Genomic DNA, 7,593 nt, shown 5'->3' on the forward strand with positions numbered 1-7,593 from the left:
GCTGGCTGCAGGGATTTATCTTCGGAAAGAACACATCTATCAACATATCAAACAGACCAGGAAAGATCTTAGTAAGGTAGGCCATTCTCAAAGGCTGTTCTAGCCGTATTTCCAAGTGTTTTTAGGGCATAAATGTTCATAGTGGTCAAGAACATCAATGAGTTTCCTTAACCTAGTTTACAGATCCCAGAATATATTCTTGGGATTTTGCGAATTCTCGTGGTAAGTTTTGAAATTGGAGCCTTCTTTTAGCTAAATACTATGATGAAAATTAATCCCAGCCTGAAGATGACCACTTATAATCTTTGTGTCTGTGATTGTGTTGGTACCAAGTAATCACCAGTGACAAAATGAAACTAGTCATCACATTCTTTTCCCAGCTACAAAAGTAAAATGTCCCTTGTTTAGAGATGGTTAACCAATGAAAGTTATTTTCATAACAAGTTATTTAGTGAATCAAAGTTTTGATTTGATGTGAAAATACAAGATTGAGGCAACTATTGTGCTACTTTGTCACTATTTACTCAGAAAAGAATAGTAATAGACCTGGCTCACAGATGCTACTTTGGTGAACAAAGGCCAAATGATGTGATGGCATACTGCAAGAATAGACTTTTTATTAAAGACAAAGTGGAAGCAATAACAATAAACCTTGATTTATTGTTCAAAATAGAGTGAATAAGCCATTTCCCTTATTACTGTTTTCCATTAAAGAGTCTGAATTTTTTCATTATCTGCAAGATTGAAAATGAGCTTCAGATATTTTCCAGATCTTAATTCCAGCTGTAATTGGATTAGATATTTCCTTAAAGTAGATTTCAATAATGTCACAGTGCTAATGCTGTCTATAACAGACACAATTGCTGTAACAGTGTTGTCAAATGGTTCTATCAATATTGAGTTACTCAAGATGTTTAATTATCATGAACCAGCAAACAAGGTGTTTGTGGAAAGACAGATGACCCCAGAGGCTCTCCCCAGGTTGTCAGATGTGCTGAATATTTTCTGTTTGCCCTTTAGATCTACTCTCCACCCTTATTTGGGTGCTGGCTGACCCAGTGGCTCTCAGTCTTTTGATTGGGTTTACCCAATGGAGATGAGAAAATAAGAGGGGAATGAAGCATCTTATCTCTGGCTTCTTCCCTACCGGGCCACCATGATTTGATGGGGCCTTCTCCTTTTCCCATTTAACCACTCTGTGTGTGGTCCTAAACATTCCTTTTACCATACCCCTTCAGACAAGGGGGTATTATATAGCTCCCCACATTGCTAGTGTTGAGACACTGCAAGATTACTGGTGGCTTCCCTAACCATTATCTACTCCTTCACCACTAGGCCCTTTTCAAAACTGCTCCATTATCCAGTTTGAATGTAAGAGCTGGCTGCTGCTGAGGCCCTGTCACACTGACAGAGTGAGCAATGAGTTTCCTGGGACCAGGTGCTTTCTCCCCACAGTAAAGGGGCTGGATGTATACTCAGCCTTCAGCAAGATGCTCTGAGTGCTGTTCCCAGCCTACAGCTCCCCTGAGCAACATCACCCAAGGCCAGAATGTCCCTTGCTTACAAGGCAGCTCTTGTGCATATAAAAAATGGAGGACAACTGTATATGGGTATGTGGGGGAGCAGCCTCTGCAGCCTCATGGTGCTAATGCATCAGGTTGTGTTCCACCCCAAGCACAGGTCCTCCCTGGGGGGGTGATTTCTCGCTTTCTGTCTCTGTCTCTGTCCTGGCAAGCACACGTGCCCTATAGCAAAAACCTCTCAAAAACAAACAAAAAACAAAACAACAACAACAAAAAAAACAAACAAACAAAAAAAACAACCAAAAAATAAAACTATGCTTTGTCCTTAATTCTTTATGCCATTGAAATTGCATGTAAATTATTGTCCAAGTCTAAGCCACTTTTGCTTCTTCAGAGATTACTGTCATTAAGAGTTTCAAGCTGTGGGAACCAGCAGTTAGCGTAATGGCTATGTCGCTGGACTCCCACGTAGTCAACCGCGGTTCACGTCCCGGACCCGGTGGCTTAAAACTCACACTGGGCGCGTGTGTGTGCGTGCCCAAGATCCCGAGAGGAGAATGGAGGAGAAGGGATTGCGGCGTGACCATCCCCCCTGGGGGGTGATTTCTTGCTTTCTGTCTTTATGTCTCTCTCTGTCTGGCTGGCGAGCACACGTGCCCTACAGTGAAAATCTCTCAAAAAAAAAAAAAAAAAAAAAAGAGTTTCAAGCTGCTTTGCAGGTTAAGTATATGCAGAAGAGAAAAGAAAAAAAAAATCTTCCAGAACTGATAAAGTTACAAAGTTTCTTTCCCACAGTCTAGCAATTTTCCTGTTAACCTTCACTGGTCAGTGATTACTGAAATGATTTGAATAAAAGCTCAGTATTACAGATATCCCTCTCCAGTAGGACCCTGGACCTCAGGCCAGTTTCAGCCGAATTTACAGAAGCTGGTATGTAAAATGTTTTTGTACCCTATGGCTACCTTCTGTCTCAGAAAGCTAAATTTCCTTACTTTTAAATGTAGTAAGGAAAAGTGAATATGTGACATGTATGTTCCTGTATGTATAGCCACTGCTTACATGCTAAAGTTCCTCTCATGATTATTCATAGAAAACTTTCTTACCTTCTCTTACTCTAATTCCCTGACCCCTTAAAATGTACCCCAATCTAAGACCAGGGTGGCAGATTTAAGCCTTGCCTCTTGGTTCCATACAGGGTGACCTTGACATTAAAGCCTTTCTTTTCTCAAAAACTGATGTTATAGTGATTGGCTTCTATGAGCATTGAGCAGTAAGCACTTGCTCGGTAACACCATTTTGCTACTAATCTTCCAAATTCTGATAGACAAAATAAATTCCTAGTCGAACAAAATTCCCTAATTCCCAAATTCCCTAATAAACAAACATTATTGATAGAACCTAATCATACATAATCTGTATGTGTCATTAGTACATATATATTATGATTGAAATAAAAACAATGTCAGGGGATACACGCACTCACAGGAGAGAGAAAGAGAAAGTGAGAAAGCACTTCCCATGGGGTATGGTCATGCTGCAGTTCCTTCTTCATTTCTCTCTCCTTTTGGGATTTGGGGCAAATGTGCACATGTGCTCAGCATGTTTCTCAGTCACTAGGTCTGGGACTTAAATTAGGGGATTGGCATGTAGAATCCAGCTGTTTCAACCACCAGGCCATGGGTTAGTCCTATGAGTTAAACCATTTTAAATAGAAATAAAGAACATATGGGACCAGCAGGTGGCGTAATGGTTAAGGTGCTGGACACTCCCACGTGGCTAACCATGGTTCAAGTTCCGGACTTGGCAGCCTGCTTTCCCACTTTCTCTCTCTCTCTCTCTGGTTAAATTAAAGATAAATGAATGAATAAATGAAATGAAATAAATAATTAAAAAAAAAAAAGAATGTAGACCATTCTCGTGGGTCATAGGAAAAGTAATGATGCATTTTTGCATAGAAAAACACATCATGACTTTTCTGACAACCCAATACAATCCCTAGGCAAAGAGAATTTAGTGAAGTGGTATAAGAAATTCTGTAAAGAAGGAGGGCATGAGCAATGCCTGGGCAAGATGGAACCTGGGCTGCTGGTTCTAACAAAATTGCAAATTACTTATAAAGTTACATATTCCTTTTGTATAGAAGAAGTATACTGGGCTTTGTTTTATCTTATGACTTTCCCAAGAACCCAAGGGATTAATTGCAAAGTTAAATTTCCCTTTCAAATTGGGCAACAAAATCATAACATTATCTGAAAACATAACATTTTAAAACACATACCCAGACTTTTGGGGTACTTCCTATCTCCAAAGGATATACCCAAAGTTTTAACTTCTGCCTAGAGAGAACTGAGACAGGAAACTTTTCATCTATCCAGAGACTTCCATATGTTATCTGTAGTAGTTCTCGATTGCTGCTATAACAAATCACCACAGCTTGCTGGTTTAACAGAACACAGATATATTATTTTATAGTTATGTAAGTCAGGAGTTTTCAGTGGCTCCTATTGGGATGAAAACTAAGGCATTCCCAGGGATGTTTTCCTTTTGAAAGCTCTAGGGCAGAAACAACTTGCATTTTCCAGCTTCTAGAGGCTACAAACATTCTCCTTAACTCCAGGCTTCTTCAAAGCCAGCAGTGTAGCATCAAAACCTCTAATTCTGACCCTTCTGCTTCCCTTTTATAACGTACCTTGTGAATATATTGTGCCAACCTGAATAATCCTGAGTAACCTCCCTATTTCAAGATTCTTAATTTAGGAGATAGGAGCAACAGGGAAGCAAAGTTTGCCCCACCCTGGGCTGATCAGCAGGGATCTTCACCCAGCCTACAGTGGGGAAGGAGAGTTGCTCTGTCCTTCATTGGCCACCACCCAGTCCCTGGAGTCCCAGAGAGAGAAGTTAGGAGCTGCTACTCCACCTTTGCTGATGCTGTTCTGCCCCTCATTAGGAGCAACAGGGAAGCAAAGCCAGCTCAACCTGATCTCATCAGCAGGGACTCTCAACCAGCGCAGTCGGGGGAGGAAGGACTTCTCCAGCTTCCAAGGACTACCACCTGGTTCCTGCAGTCCCAGAGATAGAAGGAGCAACAGGGAGGCTAAGGCTGCCTGGCCTATGCTGATCAGCAGGGACCTTTGCCCAGCATGCATTGGGCAGAAGAGGGCCCCACACCAACAATGTGTGATGCATGAATTGAACTACCACTTCACATTCTACCTTCCCAACTCAGCCTCCAACCACATTGGGAGCCAAGAGGTTTGGGAATACAGGAGCCAAACAAATGAAAGACAGTGAGGTTTTGAAAGAATACTTTCCCCACTCCCAAGCAGTAAAAGGAGAGAAAATTCTCTCTGAAAACCTGAATCTGAAACTCTCACTGTGGATTCCACACTTCCACCCATAGTAGAGGAGAGAAACTGGCACAGAGCTAATTCACATCATAGGGAAGTGCATGAACACACAGCTACAGAAACCTATTCCAAAGAAATAGCAAGAAGTGAGTTCATCACTAGATGAATAAAAATCACAGGAGACTCTCAAGAAATATGAGAAAACCAGGAAATACTCATGTCCCAAAGGAACATAATAACTCCTCATTAACAATGAATAAAATGTAAGAGATCACAGAAAATTCAGAAAAAGATTTCAAAATATTTATTATATCTAAATTCAATATGCAAGAAGAAACAGACTACTAATTCCAGGAGATGAGAAAATCCTTCCACAACTTGAAAGAGGAACTCCATAAAGAGATAGACTCCTTGGAAATAATCAAGCAGAATTTCTGGAGATCAAGAATATGATGCAGGAAATCAAAAGCTCCCTCAAAAGTATTAAAAGAAAATTAGACTATGAAGAAAAAAGAATCTCTGATCTTGAAGACAAAACCTCTGATTTAGTCCTAGCAACTTAAAAGAATGGAAGAACAACCATTAAAAATTAGGACAACATATGGGAAATATGAGACATCATTAAACAGCTAAATAGCCACAGAATAGGTGTTCCGGAAGGTGAAGAGACAGGTAAAGGTATATAAAATCTCTTTCATGATATAGTAGCTGAAACCTTTCCAAATGTAGAGAGGCAAATGGACTTCTAAATCTAGGAAATACAAAGGACACCAACTAGAAGTAAAAAGGACACCAAAGATTTAACATTAGAAGATCCTTTCAAAGGCTTATCATAGCCAAATTGGTAAAATTCAAAGTCAAAGACAATATTCCAAAAATGGCAAGAGATAAATACCAAGTTACTTACAAATGTTACCCCATTAGACTAACATTGTACCTCTCAGTGAAACAGTGCAGGCAAGGAAAGAATGGGACGACATACTTAAAACTCTGAAAGACAGACAATTTCAGACAAGAGTACTATACTTGACAAAATTATCCTTCAACCGGGAAGGGCAAATAATACCATTTCCATATAAACAAATGCTGAAAGAATTCACCCAAACCAATCCAGCTCTTCTACAAATACTTAAAGGGATACTACACCAGAATAAAACTAAAGGGAGATAAATAGAAGTAAGAGAACCTAAGAAATTAGGGAGAAAAAAAAAAGAGTAATAAAATGGTGGGGCTAAATTCATACTTACCAATAATAACACTGAATGTCAATAGACTAAATTCCCCAACTAAAAGGCTAAAAATTCAGATTCAACTATTTTATACATAAGCAGGCTTAAGTACAGATACACTAATTATTTGATAGACAATTGTCTCCACTTGTTTCATATTACATTTATGTATATATTTATTTTTATTATTTGTTCTTTCTTGTTTGATTTATTTAAGCACATTAAATAAATTAGAAAGCTTGTTATTTTCTATGTATAAAAATGTAGTCAAAATAGCAAAGCAACTGCATTATAGGAGACTAAGAAGACATTTCTTTTTTTTCTTTTTTAAATTTATTATTATCATTATTATTTATATATTCAATCGCTATCATCATTTATATTGTAAAGAAATTTTACCCAGCATGATACTTATCTCAGTCCTGTTAAAAATACTATACACATCCTCATTAACAGATAATAAACTATGCCTGTGTCCCATTAATATCTTTTTTCTCCATTTCCTTCCCTAATTTCTATTTCTGCACTCTTCCCCTCCCACACTCTTCTTCCACTTTGTCCCTAGTATCCATAACAATTTTTAATGCTTTTATGTCCTCCAGTCTTTCAGTCTCTACCATACAGTGTGGACATGTTAGAGTGTATATGTTAAGTGTATATGTTAAGTGGGGACATACAATGTCTCTCTTTCAATAGCCTGACTTGCTTCACTTAGCAACAAATCTTCTATATTCGTCCACTTTCTATCAAATTCCAGGGCCTTGTTTTTTTTTTTATTTTTATTTTTTTTTTATGGCTGAATAATAGTCCGTGGAGCATACGGCACTCTTTTTTCAATCCATTCATCCATTTGCGGACATTTGGGTTGGTTCCATGTCTTAGCAATCATGAAGAGTGCTGCAATAAATACAGTTGTACAAGTGCTTTTCTGACTGAGTGTCCTCCTGTCCTTTGGGTATATAACCAGGAGTGGAATTGCTGGATCATATGGTAGTTCTATTCAAAGGTCGTTAAGAAATCTCCATAATTGTTCTCCATAGTGGCTGGACCAATTAACATTTCCACCAAAAATGTAAGAATGTTCCCTTTTCACCACATCCCTGCCAGCATGTATCATTTTTTTTTTGTTTGCTTTTGAGAGGTTTTTGCTATAGGGCATGTGTGCTTGCCAGAAAGATAGAGAGACAGAGAAACAGAAAGCGAGAGGTCCCCCTCATCTCCAGGGGGATGGCCAAAGGGCAATCCCTTCTCCTCTGTTTTCCTCTCGGGATCTTGGGCATGCACACACGCGCCCAGTGTGAGTTTAAGCCACTGGGTCCGGAACTCGAACTGCAGTTAGCTACATGGGAGTCTAGCTACACAGCTGTTATGCCAACTGCTGGTCCTCATTTTTTTTTTTTTTTATCTTCACCATTCTGACTGGGGTTAAGTGGTATCTCATTGTTTTTTTTTTTTTCTTTTTTCTTTTTTTTTTTTGGAGAGGTTTTTGCTATA

Source organism: Tupaia chinensis, unplaced genomic scaffold (genome assembly GCF_000334495.1).
Source record: "Tupaia chinensis unplaced genomic scaffold, TupChi_1.0 Scaffold000597_1, whole genome shotgun sequence".
Taxonomy (NCBI): domain Eukaryota; kingdom Metazoa; phylum Chordata; class Mammalia; order Scandentia; family Tupaiidae; genus Tupaia; species Tupaia belangeri.